The 16,910-nt window shown below is 44.9% G+C and overlaps 1 long non-coding RNA gene across 5 annotated transcripts; it reads left to right on the top strand.

The window, feature by feature from the left end:
* Positions 1–398: 398 nt before the first annotated feature.
* On the top strand, positions 399–16,908 carry LOC135565258 (uncharacterized). 5 transcript variants are annotated; one of them, XR_010461430.1, is made up of 8 exons: positions 399–622; positions 6,343–6,612; positions 8,406–8,614; positions 11,304–11,466; positions 13,896–13,972; positions 14,589–14,693; positions 14,820–14,939; positions 16,618–16,903. It is a non-coding gene; the product is annotated as an uncharacterized LOC135565258 (long non-coding RNA). The 5 variants fall into 5 exon arrangements; XR_010461431.1 differs by lacking the exon at positions 13,896–13,972 and having other exon boundaries at positions 400–622; positions 16,618–16,666; positions 16,819–16,902; XR_010461432.1 differs by lacking the exon at positions 13,896–13,972 and having other exon boundaries at positions 400–622; positions 16,871–16,908.
* The last annotated feature ends 2 nt before the right edge of the window (positions 16,909–16,910 follow it).

Genomic DNA, 16,910 nt, shown 5'->3' with positions numbered 1-16,910 from the left:
CCCAGCTACAAGCAGGCAGAGATGGAGGTTCACTTCCTGAGAGAAGAGAAGAAGACCTGTACAGAGAAGGAAGCCCACATGCTTGAGTTGAGGGGGAAGGATCAAACGATCCGAAATCAGAAGAAGGAGATGGACAGACTTCAAGTGTGCCTCTGGGAGGAGGAAAAGAAGAAGAGGAATGGTGGAACGGAGAAGGACAAGATCATTGAACAATTACAGTCTGAGACAGACCATCTCCGAGCCCTTTTAAAAGATGAAAGGAGGAGAAGAAGAGTAGAAAGGGGTATAATGAAAGAGTGGAAGGCTGAGATCCTGAGACTGAGGGAGGCAGAGTGCCAGAGGGAGGCAGAGAGCCAGAGGGAGGCAGAGAGCCAGAGAGAGGCAGAGAGCAGAGAGAGGCAGAGAGAGGAGAGAGAAGCAGAGAGAAGCAGAGAGACAGAGGGAGGCAGAGAGAGAGAGGGAAGCAGAGAGACAGAGTGAGGCAGAGAGACAGAGAGAAGCAGAGAGACAGAGAGAAGCAGAGAGAGCCACAGAAGCAATGGAGTACTAGAGAAAACTGCAGGAGATCCACAGACTCAAACAACTGCTGGATCTACTGATGGTGGACCTACAACTGGCCCACGTAAGACATGTCATTGTTATTATTAAAAGGCAGTGTATATTTACTGTCATGTTATGTCTTGTCCCTGTGCTTTCTCTTCTCTTCGTTTCCCCCTGCTGGTCGTATTAGGTTACTATCTCTCTCTCTCTCTCTATCGTTCCGTTCCTGCTCCCAGCTGTTCCCCATTCTCCTAACGACCTCATTTACTCTCTCACACCTGTCTCCTCTTTTGCCCTCTGATTAAGTCTATATTTCTCTCTCTGTTTCTGCTTCTGTCCTTGTCGGATTCTTGTTTGCTTTGCCCTTGTCCCGTCCTGTCGTAATCTGCCTCTTCATCAGATGCTGCGTGTGAGCAGGTGTCTCTGTCCTCTACGGCCCGCGCCTACCCGGAGGGACCAGCAGTCTGTTGCCGCTAGCCCTGCTATTCTCCTCTACTACTAGAAGGGGGACTCTCCTGTAAAGATAGAGGATTTATGTTTTCCTGTTTGGACATCTCCTGTAAAGATTGAGGATTTATGTTTTCCCTGTTTGGACATTAAAAGACTCTGTTTCTGTTGAATCGCTTTTGGGTCCTCACTCACCTGCATAACAGAAGAATCCGACCAAGAATGGACCCAGCGACTTCGGATCCTCTCTACTCAGCCGTCGAGATCCAGGGAGCGATGCTAGGCAGACACGAGCAGGAATTGTCTGCTGCTCGACATGCCGCTGAGACCCTGGCCGCCCAAGTCTCCGACCTCTCGAAACATATTCACAATCTCCGCCTCGATCCACTGGCTACTTCCAGGGCTTCCGAGTCTCCGGAGCCCAGAATTAATAACCCACCGTGTTACTCTGGGGAGCCCACTGAATGCCGCTCGTTCCTCACCCAGTGTGATATTGTGTTCTCTCTCCAGCCCAGCACGTACTCCAGGGGTACAGCTCGTATCGCCTACGTCATATCTCTCCTTACTGGACGGGCTCGTGAGTGGGGCACGGCAATCTGGGAGGCAAGGGCTGAGTGTACTAACCAGTATCAGAACTTTAAGGAGGAGATGATACGGGTTTTTGATCGTTCAGTTTTTGGGAAAGAAGCTTCCAGGGCTCTGTCTTCCCTATGTCAAGGTAATCAATCCATAACGGACTACTCTATAGAGTTTCGCACTCTTGCTGCCTCCAGTGACTGGAACGAGCCGGCGTTGCTCGCTCGTTTTCTGGAGGGTCTCCACGCGGAGGTAAAGGATGAGATTCTCTCCCGGGAGGTTCCTTCCAGCGTGGATTCTTTGATTGAACTCGCTATTCGTATAGAACGACGGGTAGATCTTCGTCACCGAGCTCGTGGAAGAGAGCTCGCGTTATCCGTTTCCCCCCTCTCCGCATCACTACCATCTTCCTCCACTGGCTCAGGTTCTGAGCCCATGCAGCTGGGGGGTATTCGCATCTCGACTAAGGAGAGGGAACGGAGAATCACCAACCGCCTCTGTCTCTATTGCGGTTCCGCTGGTCATTTTGTCATTTCATGTCCAGTAAAAGCCAGAGCTCATCAGTAAGCGGAGGGCTACTGGTGAGCGCTACTACTCATGTCTCTCCTTCAAGATCCTGTACTACCTTGTCGGTCCATCTACGCTGGACCGGTTCGGCAGCTTCCTGCAGTGCCTTGATAGACTCTGGGGCGGAGGGCTGTTTTATGGACGAAGCCTGGGCTCGGGAACATGACATTCCTCTCAGACAGTTAGGGAGCCCACGGCCATGTTCGCCTTGGATGGTAGTCCTCTCCCCAGGATTCAGCGTGAAACGCTACCTTTAACCCTCACTGTCTCTGGTAATCATAGCGAAACCATTTCTTTTTTGATTTTTCGTTCACCTTTTACACCTGTTGTTTTGGGCCATCCCTGGCTAGTGTGTCATAATCCTTCTATTAATTGGTCTAGTAATTCTATCCTCTCCTGGAACGTCTCTTGTCATGTGAAATGTTTAATGTCTGCTATCCCTCCTGTTTCTTCTGCCCCCTCTTCACAGGAGGAGCCTGGTGATTTGACAGGGGTGCCGGAGGAATATCATGATCTGCGCACGGTCTTCAGTCGGTCCAGGGCCACCTCCCTTCCTCCTCACCGGTCGTATGATTGTAGTATAGATCTCCTTCCGGGTACCACTCCCCCGGGGTAGACTATACTCTCTGTCGGCTCCCGAACGTAAGGCTCTCGAAGATTATTTGTCTGTAGCTCTCGACGCCGGTACCGTAGTCCCTTCCTCCTCTCCCGCCGGAGCGGGTTTTTTTTTTTTGTTAAGAAAAGGACGGGACCCTGCGCCCCTGCGTGGATTATCGAGGGCTGAATGACATAACGGTTAAGAATCGTTATCCGCTTCCCCTTATGTCTTCAGCCTTCGAGATCCTGCAGGGAGCCAGGTTTTTCACTAAGTTGGACCTTCGTAACGCTTACCATCTCGTGCGCATCAGGGAGGGGGACGAGTGGAAAACGGCGTTTAACACTCCGTTAGGGCACTTTGAATACCGGGTTCTGCCGTTCGGTCTCGCTAACGCTCCAGCTGTCTTTCAGGCATTAGTGAATGATGTACTGAGAGACATGCTGAACATCTTTGTTTTCGTTTACATTGACGATATCCTGATTTTTTCACCGTCACTCCAGATTCATGTTCAGCACGTTCGACGTGTTCTCCAGCGCCTTTTAGAGAATTGTCTTTATGTGAAGGCTGAGAAGTGCGCTTTTCATGTCTCCTCCGTCACATTTCTCGGTTCTGTTATTTCCGCTGAAGGCATTCAGATGGATTCCGCTAAGGTCCAAGCTGTCAGTGATTGGCCCGTCCCTAAGTCACGTGTCGAGCTGCAGCGCTTTCTCGGTTTCGCAAATTTCTATCGTCGTTTCATTCGTAATTTCGGTCAGGTGGCAGCTCCTCTCACAGCCCTTACTTCTGTCAAGACGTGCTTTAAGTGGTCCGTTTCCGCCCAGGGAGCTTTTGATCTCCTCAAGAAGCGTTTTACATCCGCTCCTATCCTTGTTACACCTGACGTCTCTAGACAGTTCATTGTCGAGGTTGACGCGTCAGAGGTGGGCGTGGGAGCCATTCTGTCCCAGCGCTCCCATTCTGACGATAAGGTCCATCCTTGCGCGTATTTTTCTCATCGCCTGTCGCCGTCGGAACGTAACTATGATGTGGGAAACCGCGAACTGCTCGCCATCCGCTTAGCCCTAGGCGAATGGCGACAGTGGTTGGAGGGGGCGACCGTTCCTTTTGTCGTTTGGACAGACCATAAGAACCTTGAGTACATCCGTTCTGCCAAACGACTTAATGCGCGTCAGGCTCGTTGGGCGCTGTTTTTCGCTCGTTTCGAGTTCGTTATTTCTTATCGTCCGGGCTCAAAGAACACCAAGCCTGATGCTTTGTCCCGTCTCTTCAGTTCTTCAGTAGCCTCCACCGACCCCGAGGGGATTCTCCCTGAGGGGCGTGTTGTCGGGTTGACTGTCTGGGGAATTGAGAGGCAGGTAAAGCAAGCACTCACTCACACTCCGTCGCCGCGCGCTTGTCCTAGGAACCTTCTTTTCGTTCCCGTTCCTACTCGTCTGGCCGTTCTTCAGTGGGCTCACTCTGCCAAGTTAGCCGGCCATCCCGGCGTTCGGGGTACGCTTGCTTCTATTCGCCAGCGTTTCTGGTGGCCCACTCAGGAGCGTGACACGCGTCGTTTCGTGGCTGCTTGTTTCGGACTGCGCGCAGACTAAGTCCGGTAACTCTCCTCCTGCCGGCCGTCTCAGACCGCTTTCCATTCCCTCTCGACCGTGGTCTCACATCGCCTTAGACTTTATTACCGGTCTTCCTTCGTCAGCGGGGAAGACTGTTATTCTAACGGTTGTCGATAGGTTCTCTAAGGCGGCTCATTTTATTCCCCTCGCTAAGCTTCCTTCTGCTAAAGAGACGGCACAAATCATCATTGAGAATGTTTTCAGAATTCATGGCCTTCCGTCAGACGCCGTTTCGGACAGGGGTCCGCAATTCACGTCTCAATTTTGGAGGGAGTTTTGCCGTTTGATTGGGGCTTCCGTCAGTCTCTCTTCCGGTTTTCACCCCCAGTCTAACGGTCAAGCAGAACGGGCCAATCAGACGATTGGTCGCATCTTACGCAGTCTTTCCTTTCGAAACCCTGCGTCTTGGGCAGAACAGCTCCCTGGGCAGAATACGCTCACAACTCGCTTCCTTCGTCTGCGACCGGGCTATCTCCTTTTCAGAGTAGCCTCGGGTACCAGCCTCCTCTGTTCTCGTCCCAGCTCGCCGAGTCCAGCGTCCCCTCCGCTCAGGCTTTTGTCCAACGTTGTGAGCGCACCTGGAAGAGGGTCAGGTCTGCACTTTGCCGTTATAGGGCGCAGACTGTGAGAGCCGCTAATAAGCGTAGGACTAAGAGTCCTAGGTATTGTCGCGGTCAGAGAGTATGGCTCTCCACTCGTAACCTTCCCCTTATGACAGCTTCTCGCAAGTTGACCCCGCGGTTCATTGGTCCGTTCCGTATTTCTCAGGTCGTTAATCCTGTCGCAGTGCGATTTTCTTCTTCCGCGACATCTTCGTCGCGTCCACCCGGTCTTCCATGTCTCCTGTGTCAAGCCTTTTCTTCGCGCCCCCGTTCGTCTCCCCCCCGTCCTTGTCGAGGGCGCACCTATCTACAGGGTCCGGAAGATTATGGACATGCGTCCTCGGGGCCGTGGTCATCAGTACCTAGTGGATTGGGAGGGTTACGGTCCTGAGGAAAGGAGTTGGGTTCCATCTCGGGACGTGCTGGACCGTTCGCTGATCGATGATTTCCTCCGTTGCCGCCAGGTTTCCTCCTCGAGTGCGCCAGGAGGCGCTCGGTGAGTGGGGGGGTACTGTCATGTTATGTCTTGTCCCTGTGCTTTCTCTTCTCTTCGTTTCCCCCTGCTGGTCGTATTAGGTTACTATCTCTCTCTCTATCGTTCCGTTCCTGCTCCCAGCTGTTCCCCATTCTCCTAACGACCTCGTTTACTCTCTCACACCTGTCTCCTCTTTTGCCCTCTGATTAAGTCTCTATTTCTCTCTCTGTTTCTGCTTCTGTCCTTGTCGGATTCTTGTTTGCTTTGCCCTTGTCCCGTCCTGTCGTAATCTGCCTCTTCATCAGATGCTGCGTGTGAGCAGGTGTCTCTGTCCTCTACGGCCCGTGCCTACCCGGAGGGACCAGCAGTCTGTTGCCGCTAGCCCTGCTATTCTCCTCTACTACTACAAGGGGGACTCTCCTGTAAAGATAGAGGATTTATGTTTTCCCTGTTTGGACATCTCCTGTAAAGATTGAGGATTTATGTTTTCCCTGTTTGGACATTAAAAGACTCTGTTTCTGTTAAATCGCTTTTGGGTCCTCACTCACCTGCATAACATTTACCCAGCTGAAAATGAATAGTGGCTGACAGCAGTATGCTAACCCAATGTTAACTTTTATTCCTTTCCTTAACCCTTACCTTAACCTCACTGAAACTATACCTAACCTTTACCTTAACCCAACCCTAGGTCCTGAACCTAACCTTCATTTATCTCAACCCCTATGCCTTTCTTCTGCCGGTTGAATATCCACTTCCTTATTAACGTCATTACTGTTGTTGTTGATAACTGTATCTGTGCAGGTTGTAAATAGTTGCATTAGTGAAGCATCATTTGTAGGAGTCATTTCTACAAGCATAAACATCAGAGACAACCATTGTTGTAATATCACACAAATTGCATTGGGAATTTCATTTTGCTTCAATCAGAGAGAGAGAGAAGATAATAGAGGCAACGAAAAGAGATGAGATGGCAGAAGAGGAAAGAAGGGAGATCCTTGAGAAGAGGGGTGAGTTAGAGGACACTGAAGAGGAGGAGGAGAAGGACGATGACAAGGAGGACATTCTCCCACCCGATAAAAGTATCCGAAGGAGAGCTGTGGGCTGGGTAAACAAGAAGTGGGAGAAGAGGAACCTCAGAAAGATAGAGAGAACGTATCAGAGAGAGGCTGAGGAGGGCTATAAGATCGTCCACATAGGGTAAGACCTGTTTTCCCTCTACTTATGACATCATCCTCTGTAGTCTCCTCTACACACATAAGTTCCACACCAGTCATCATGTTGCATCATTGTTTCAATATAAAACTACTGTCCAAAATGGTCAAGCTGATCTGGTATCAACTTAAATGTAATGTACACAGGGAATTTAGAATGAAAACCTCAACTGGATCTCAATGACCCTGGTCTAAAGTAGTGCATCATAGCCTTTTGAGGCCCTAAGAAACATTTTGTTCAGGTTTTTGACTTCATTTCCTCCAAATCTACACTTTGCAACGGGGCGTAGAGAACATGTTGCGGTTTTTAAACAAGTTTGCTGCAATTCTACACATTTTCCCACGGGGTGGAGAGAAGAATTAGCTGTTTTAAACCTAATCAATTCTACACATTTTCCCATGGGGTGGAGAGAAGAATTAGCTGTTTTAAAGCTAATTTCCTTCAATTTACACATGTTCCCATGGGGTGGAGAGAAGAATTAGCAGTTTTAAACCTAATTTCCTTCAATTCTACAGTTCCCATGGGGTGGAGAGAAGAATTAGTTTTAAACCTAATTTCCTTCAATTCTACACATTTTCCCATGGGGTGGAGAGAAGAATTAGCTGTTTTAAACCTAATTTCCTTCAATTCTACACATTTTGCCATGGGGTGGAGAGAAGAATTAGCTGTTTTAAACCTAATTTCCTTCAATTCTACACATTTTGCCATGGGGTTGACAGAAAATGTTGGCAGTTTGAATCTGACACCATGCCGAAACGTGTCCGCATGCGCAAATTGATTTTGTCCACCCACACCAAACGCAATCACGACACGCAGGTTGAAATATCAAAACAAACTGAACCAATTATATTCATTTGGGGACAGGTCGAAAACTATTAAACATTTTTGGCAAAATAGCTAGCTAACTTGCAGTTGCTAGCTAATTTGTCCAGGGATATAAACGTTGAGTTGTTATTTTACCTGAAATGGGCCTCTTCTCTGAAAATGAATCCCTACATATAATGGTCAACTGAATCGTTTCTTCTTTGGACTTTATATGGCGATTGGCATGTAACTTTCATAATAAGGTGTATTACCACAACCGACCGACTTCAGTTCATCTTTCAATCACCCACGTGGGTATAACCAATGAGGAGATGGGAGAGGCAGGACTTGCATCGCGTTCACGGTAACAAATAGAAGCAACTTCTATTTTCGTGCTTGGAAACGCACATGCGAACAGTGTGGATGCAATGATTGAATAACATGTATGTGTAAATTTATTTTGCAATGCTCGCGCACGCATTGTGTCCGGTTTGGGTAGCGTGTCATTTTACACATTTTGCCATGACGCTAAGATGCTATCTGAATGCGAGTGACTAACAAGATCAATGGAAGCCCACTACAGGTCAAGGCCCCTGGGCACGTGCCCTGTGTGCCTTGCGTGCCAGGTCTGTAATTCCACCCCAAAAGTTTTTTGGGGGGGGTCAGGGGGCCCCAAGTTGCCACGAAGCCCTAAGCTATCGCATATGCCTAGGGCCGGCCCTGGCACTATACAAAGAATAGGTGCCATTTGAGACTCATGTTAAATTTTGGGTCAGGTCAATTCGGGAAGGGACTTATTGCACTTTATTGACAAATTCCATGTCTTGCTCAATTGTAAAAAGAAGGGGGGGAAAAGTAAATAATCATTGAGATCCAACTGGGTTTTCTATTCCTAATTCCCTGTGTCCATTACATTTAAATTGATACCAGATCCACTAAGTTGAATGAGAACTCTACTTCTTCTCCCCTTCCAGTCATCCCTGGACCCATAAGGCTAACCATGACCCGGGCAGAGAGAGAGAGGAAGGAGCTCCTGAAGACAGAGGAGAGAAGGAATAAGATGGAGGATTGCAGTGGAGAGAGCAGTCCCTGCTTAATAAACGGACTCATCAGAAACTTAAAGAGGAGAGGGAGAGGATGAAGGAACAGTACCTAAAAAAACAAGCAAGAGATTTAAGATGGGGTAAAGAATGTTTAAAAATGTATTCATGTTTTACAATGTTATATATATGTTATATAGCATTCCTGCTGTCTGTTGAGAGCTGGAACTCGACGAAGCCACAGTACCACTGAGGACCACTTCTCTACTCAATCTTTACTCATGATTTACCTTCAGTAATGAACAAATCAAGAGTGGTCATGTATGCTGATTATTCTACAATGTATAGTGCAGCATCAGAATGTAATGAGCTAACAAATGTACTGAGCAGTGTCCAGTTATATGGTCAATCCCTGGTCCTGTCACACTTAGAGTACTGTCCGGTTATATGGTCAATCCCTGGTTCTATCACACTTAGAGTACTGTCCAGTTATATGGTCAATCCCTGGTCCTGTCACACTTAGAGTACTGTCCAGTTATATGGTCAATCCCTGGTCCTATCACACTTAGAGTACTGTCCAGTTATATGGTCAATCCCTGGTCCTATCACACTTAGAGTACTGTCTGGTTATATGGTCAATCCCTGGTCCTATCACACTTAGTTAGTACTGTCCAGTTATATGGTCAATCCCTGGTCCTATCACACTTAGAGTACTGTCCAGTTATATGGTCAATCCCTGGTCCTATCACACTTAGAGTACTGTCCGGTTATATGGTCAATCCCTGGTTCTATCACACTTAGAGTACTGTCCGGTTATATGGTCAATCCCTGGTCCTATCACACTTAGAGTACTGTCTGGTTATATGGTCAATCCCTGGTCCTATCACACTTAGAGTACTGTCTGGTTATATGGTCAATCCCTGGTCCTATCACACTTAGAGTACTGTCCGGTTATATGGTCAATCCCTGGTCCTATCACACTTAGAGTACTGTCCGGTTATATGGTCAATCCCTGGTCCTATCACACTTAGAGTACTGTCTGGTTATATGGTCAATCCCTGGTCCTATCACACTTAGAGTACTGTCCGGTTATATGGTCAATCCCTGGTCCTATCACACTTAGAGTACTGTCCGGTTATATGGTCAATCCCTGGTTCTATCACACTTAGAGTACTGTCTGGTTATATGGTCAATCCCTGGTCCTATCACACTTAGAGTACTGTCCAGTTATATGGTCAATCCCTGGTTCTATCACACTTAGAGTACTGTCTGGTTATATGGTCAATCCCTGGTCCTATCACACTTAGAGTACTGTCTGGTTATATGGTCAATCCCTGGTCCTATCACACTTAGAGTACTGTCCAGTTATATGGTCATCTGCAGCAAAGAAAGAAAAAAAGCTCAAAATGGCTCAAAACAGGGCTGGTAGATTAGCTCTTCATTGTTCTAACCAGGGCTGGTAGATTAGCTCTTCATTGCTCTAACCAGGGCTGGTAGATTAGCTCTTCATTGCTCTAACCAGGGCTGGTAGATTAGCTCTTCATTGCTCTAACCAGGGCTGGTAGATTAGCTCTTCATTGCTCTAACCAGGGCTGGTAGATTAGCTCTTCATTGCTCTAACCAGGGCTGGTAGATTAGCTCTTCATTGCTCTAACCAGGGCTGGTAGATTAGCTCTTCATTGCTCTAACCAGGGCTGGTAGATTAGCTCTTCATTGCTCTAACCAGGGCTGGTAGATTAGCTCTTCATTGCTCTAACCAGGGCTGGTAGATTAGCTCTTCATTGCTCCTAAACAGGGCTGGTAGATTAGCTCTTCATTGCTCCTAAACAGGGCTGGTAGATTAGCTCTTCATTGCTCCTAAACAGGGCTGGTAGATTAGCTCTTCATTGCTCTAACCAGGGCTGGTAGATTAGCTCTTCATTGCTCTAACCAGGGCTGGTAGATTAGCTCTTCATTGCTCCTAAACAGGGCTGGTAGATTAGCTCTTCATTGCTCCTAAACAGGGCTGGTAGATTAGCTCTTCATTGCTCTAAACAGGGCTGGTAGATTAGCTCTTCATTGCTCTAAACAGGGCTGGTAGATTAGCTCTTCATTGCTCTAAACAGGGCTGGTAGATTAGCTCTTCATTGCTCTAACCAGATTATCTGACCGTATGAATATTATCCAAATGCATCAGAATCTCTCATGGCCTCACGTTGAAAACAAATTACTATCCAGTCTTCTGATTATTTTAGGAATGTTATTTTCTTTTTTCATTACGTATTTTTTAGGCCAGTTAGTATATACTAGCAACACACACAACCACCAAACCAGGGCAGCTAAGACAACCCAAGCCAAGGACAAATTGCCTTAAATCAACAGTTTTATAAAGAGCCATAGCTGAATGGAACTCTTTACCAATCCATATTTCTCAGGCAAAAAGTAAACACCCCTTCAAGAAGAAAAGAAAATAACATCTAATGCAATAGACCATATGACTGGACAGGAAGTAGAAAGAACATCTAATGCAATAGACCATATGACTGGACAGGAAGTAGAAAGAACATCTAATGCAATAGACCATATGACTGGACAGGAAGTAGAAAGAACATCTAATGCAATAGACCATATGACTGGACAGGAAATAGAAAGTATCAACTGAATGTTAAATGTGTTTCCTGTCACGTGTTTTAATTGTCTGTACTGTCTACTTGTTGAATGTTTGAAGTCTTGATTTGTGAATGTTTGTAATGTCTTGTTAATTGGTGTTGGACCCCAGGAAGATCAGCTGGAGTTACGGCGTTAGCTAATGGGGATCCTACTAAATATGACAAATGACATGTTCTATTACAGAGGAGTCAACTATACACATCTATTTTAGACCATAGACCTTGTTCCACCCTATAAAAGTATCCGAAGGAGAGCTGTGGCCTAAGAAGTGGGAGAAGAGGAACCTCAAAAAGATAGAGAACATATCAGAGAGAGGCTGAGGAGGGCTATAAGATCATCAACAAAGGTAAGTCCTGTTTTCTCTCAGTTCATAACGTTTAATGACTCCAACCTAAGTGTATGTAAACTTCCGACTTCAACTGTATGTACAGTCCTTTCTAGTGGGGCGACAAATGAGTTGAACAGGAGAAGAGGATGAGGTTGGTGGTGGAGGAAGAGCAGTGGGGGTGGTGGGTAGAACAGCTGCAGTGACGTTGATTGGTTGCTCTGGCTCATCACTTGTTGACTAAAAGAAAGAAAGATTTAGACATTTGTTGGACATTGCCATAGTTCAACAGCTGAAAAGCCTTCATTAACATACTCCCAGAGATAGAAAGACATCCAGTATTCACTGAATGAAGGAGCCTATTTACAATGTCATTCATCAATTCAATAAATGATACTATAGTACATTCAATGACGTTATTATTGTGGACTATAGGCTACTCCTGTATCTACCTTCTACAATACCCTCATCATTGAATGAAGCAGCATACCTATCCACATTTACAATGGTAGATGTGGTGGTGGTAGGGATGGTAGGTGTGGTGATGTTAGGTGTGGGGATGGTAGGTGTGGGGATGGTAGGTATGATAGGTGTGGGGATGGTTGGTGTAATGGTAAGTGGAGTGGTTGTAGGTGTGGTGATGGTAGGTGTTGTGAAGGTAGGTGTGGTTATGGTAGATGTGATGATGGTAAGTGTAGTGATGGTAGGTGTGGTGACGGTATGTGTTGTGAAGGTAGGTGTGGTTATGGTAGATGTGATGATGGTAGGTCTGATGGTAGGTGTGGTGAAGTAATTATGGTATGGTTTTTGTGGTGATGGTATGTATGATGGTAGGTGTATGGATGGTAGGTATGGTGGGTGGTAATGGTAGGTGTAATGGTAGGTATGGTGATGGTAGGTGTGATAGTTGTGGTAGGTAGGTATGGTATGGTAGTTGTGGTAGGTAGGTAGGTAGGTTTGGTGGGTGTGGTGATGGTACATGAGGTAGCTGTGGTTATGGTAGGTAGGTGTGGTGATGGATGGTTTGGTGAAGGTAGGTATGGTAGGTGTGTTAGGTTTTGTGATGTAGGTGTGAGAGAAGTGGTGATGGTAGGTAAGTTTGGTAGGTTTGGTGATGATAGATAGGGTAGGTATGGTGATTATAGGTGTGGTAGTTTGGGTAGGTTTGTTAGGTGTGGTAAGTTTGATGATAGTAGATGTGGTGTTGGTGGATTGTAGGTGTGTTGATGGTAGGTAGGGTAGTTGTGGTGGGTAGGTTTGGTAGGTGTGGTGATGGTAGGTTTTGTAGTTGTGGTGATGGTAGGTGTGTTAGTTTTAGTAGGTTGGTGTGGTGGTTGTGGTACATAGGGGTGGTAGTTGTGGTAGGTAGATGTGGTAGTTGGGATAAGTAGGTGTGGTAGTTGGGATAAGTAGGTGTGGTAGTTGTGGTAGTTGTGGTACATAGGGGTGGTAGTTGTGGTAGGTAGGTGTGGTAGTTGTGGTGTTGGTGGATTGTAGGTGTGTTGATGGTGGGTAGGATAGTTGTGGTAGGTCGATGTGGTAGTTGTGGTAGGTAGGTTTGGTAGTTGTGTTTGGTAGGTGGGGTAGTTGTGGTACATATGTGTGGTGGTTGTGTTAGGTAGGTTTGGTGATGGTAGGTTTTGTAGTTGTGGTGATGATAGGTGTGGTAGGTGTGTTAGTTTTGGTAGGTTGGTGTGGTGGTTGTGGTACATAGGGGTGGTAGTTGTGGTAGTTGTGGTGATTAGGGTTGGGCGGTATCCAGATGTTCATATTGTCATACCATCCTTCTCTCATACCGGGATTAACAGTATTACTGGCATAGCACATGAGTGGGTGCTAAAAACACAAGAAAAACCTATTGCCCTCTATTTCCAGAATGCTAACAAATTAGCACAAACTGATAGCAAATTCACATAGACGCTGTTAGCTAAATGCTAACAACGGAAAACAAACTAGCTAATTGCAAAGCAGTGGAGGCTGCTGAGGGGAAGACAACTCATAATCATGTCTGGAATGAAGTCAATGGAGTGGTATCAACCACATCAAAGATTCCAGACATTATTATGAGCTTCCACTGTTGCAAAGAAAGGCAAATCCAGCTCATAAAGTGATGTAAGGGATAATCAACGAGGGACTATGAGTTCTATGGTAAATAATGAACACTGTGGAACTGACCTTCCATGGACTTGCATTATTTTCCAGAGAACCATAAAGCCCTGAGTTGATTATCCCTTTTATACCATGGCTATAATTTAACACATTTGCTGGTAGAAATGTGTTCAAGTAGCTAGCAAGTTTACTAGATAGCTACAGTAGTTGCCTTGGTAACCAAACAAACATACTTGCTAGTTTAGATAACCAAACCATCAGTCCTAGCTTGCTATTATGAAAACCTAATTCAACAACACCAATAATGTTTTCAATTTGACTTCATTTGTAATGTCCAAAAGTCCAAACGTAATTACCATGGATTGGAGGGAAGAGGTCTGTGAACCAATATCTGAAGTTTTAGGGAAGCATTTTTCAGGTAAAGTCAATTCAAATTAATTTAATAAAAATTGAAAGTAAGTTTATTAGTGGGATGTGGTTCCTGAACCAATGACAGTTGTTCGTATTCATTAAAGTAATATGGGGTGGAAGCTATTGACGTTTTAAGAAAGTATCTTTACTGTAAAGTCAATTTAAGTTGGTAGAATATCACCAAAGTCAAGAAATACAAAAGCAATTGATATTGATTGGAGGGATGAGGTCCCTGAACCAATCACAGTTAGTTTAACTCATGAATGTCAAATGGGTGGAATCTATTGACATTTTAAAGTATTATTCATGCAAATTTAATTAACGTTTGTAAAAAAGTATCCAAAGTCAACAAATACAACACAAATTACTGTTGATTGGAGGGATGAGGTCCCTGAACCAATATCAGTTGATTGTATTCATGAAAGTTATATGGAGGGGAAGATATTGATGTTTTTTGAAGTACTTTTATGTAAAGTGATTTATTTTACATTTTGTAGATTTTAGAGAAGTAAAATAAAATGTAACTAATTGCATTCCAGAAAAGAGGTCTCTTATCAGTGTCAAATTTGTTTGAGATCTCTATGTCATGTCGTTGAGAAGGTATTGATATTTTCCATTTACAGGCAATTGTATGCGATGCAGTTTTAAGACGGTTCCTTAACCCTCTGAACAGAGGATGGCACATTTTTAGCTACATTTCACCTCCAAAAAGTGAATGACACCGAATGGTAAAAACAAGGGGTTTAACTTATTCACTATCATCAGCTGATTTAGAATATTACATTTATTTGTTTTTATTTATTTAACTAGTTCAGTCAGTTAAGAACTAATTCTTATTTACAACAACTACCTAGGAACAGTAGGTTAACTGCCTTATCCAGTTGTCTTGAAAGAACCATAAATCCAGAGAATGACAGACTTTGATGCCAAACCGCCGCTACACCTTCCTGTTCAAGTGAGCACAACACAACAAGGTGAGTCCAACAATGTATTGACTGCTGCTCTATAAATGATGTAATATGCCAGGGAGATGTGTATACTGTAGATAAGAAAGTAATACTAAGTGTATGTTGTGTAGTAAGCTGTTAGTAGCCCATGTGCCTCACCCTAATAATGTTGTCCCTTTCCCCTCTCATAACTTAGCCTACTGCTCTGACTTGGTGGTGCACATGTAGACTATAGCCTGTTTTAGAGAAATGTAATCATCAAATATTGTAAGAGCTTTCATTGTCTGCTTATATGCAGTTATGACTTGGTGTACAGGGAGAATACTGTAAGAATGGCCCATGTTCAAAATTCTGTCGCTGCACATTTCAAAAGTGCTGAACACATAGTTATATTGACGACGTTCATCCTAGGTCTCTCATTGTCTTAATCTAAATGACAGATATCCTATAGTCCACTCGTTGTCCCCTTGTGCCATAGTTTGTACATCACAAGTGTCAGTAGAAACCACATTTGTTTTCCCCACCAAGATGTACATGCTGCAATCACCACTGGGTGGGTGAATTATAACACACCAACCCTGTTACCTATAGATAGACAGTCTAGAAATGTTTAAACTATTTACATGTGTTTGGTAAGCTTGCATTCCATTCCCCTGTCACATGGGGATCTATGGTTGATTCTAGATGAAATAGTCAACTCTGTTACAGTCAACCCTGTCACTTTATTTGGCACTTAATAGGCACTTGCTATAGTATGTATTTGTTACTGTTGAGATGGGAAAACATGTGTTTTATTAAGTTCAACATGTGCTCTTTATGACAGAATGTTAGAATTAGGTGAAATATAAAGTTACACTCCCCAAAAGGTACTCAATTGGTGGAATGACCCGAGTACTGAACTGGAGGTGGGAGAGCTAACGATGCGTCTACTGTTGCTCTCTCCTCAGACTCTTAGAGAAGCTATTTCAATCTGATATTTCTCCTATGGTCTAAAATAGATGTGTATAGAGGACTCCTCTCTAATATAACATGTCACACATTGTATCAAACTGATGGAATGTTAGGTGTCTCATTGAAAGTCTAACATCTACCATGACTACTGCATGTTTCAATTCTAATAAATAACAAAACAATCCACACCGTAACAACAATATTGCTTTTTAAAAATGCTTTTATTAAAGAGTAAAACTTTAATAACAAAATGACATCATCAAACATCACTGGCCTGACTTGAGCAGCTCTGCCCGGGGATGGAGCCAGCTACCGGTCCGGTCCAGGCTACCTGCAGACCTCCTCCCAGACCTCATTTTCAGCACCTCCCCTTAACAGGAGAGGTGGTAGAAATGATCAGAGTTGCATTCAACTTGAATAAAGATGAGAAACTCTGGTCTGTGGAGCCACTGGTTTGAGGGGAGGACTTCTGTTGAAACCATTTCCATTTTTGGGATATTTTCTAGGACTGTAGAGGTGGGGATCAGAGATGAATTTAACTAGGATACAGATGAGAGTCTCTGTTCTTGGGAGGAGTGTCACTGTGCTTAGATGGTTTGTTGGCTGATAAAGAGGATACTTGCTGGCTTGAGGAGACTATAATGTTTTGAGGAGGAAATGTGGCTCAATGACTTAAAGAGGAGGAGGAATTATTGGGCGACACTTTTAATTACCAACGTAACCTCAGTGGAACTGTGGCTTCATTGAGTTCCAGCTCTAGGCAGACAGCACGTCAGGAATGCTGTAAGACATCACAGAGACAGGTAAGTATCTATATATTTACATGTGTGTTGCATGTACACTAAACCCTCACATTTGGATAATGTCACTTTTTAAAGTGATGACATGTATATTAACAGTGTAAAACATGAATAGATGTTTAAACATTCTTTACCCCATCCTAATTTTCTTCCAGATGCTTGGCTTTTTCTTTGTCTTTGTGTTGGAGATTGGCTCTGATGTTTCAGCCTCTTCTGGAGCTTCTAGCTGCTGGCTGTCTGGCCCCCT

This window comes from Oncorhynchus nerka, linkage group LG27, assembly GCF_034236695.1.
Source record: "Oncorhynchus nerka isolate Pitt River linkage group LG27, Oner_Uvic_2.0, whole genome shotgun sequence".
NCBI lineage: Eukaryota > Metazoa > Chordata > Actinopteri > Salmoniformes > Salmonidae > Oncorhynchus > Oncorhynchus nerka.
This window is presented reverse-complemented; position numbering and strand designations above follow the sequence as displayed.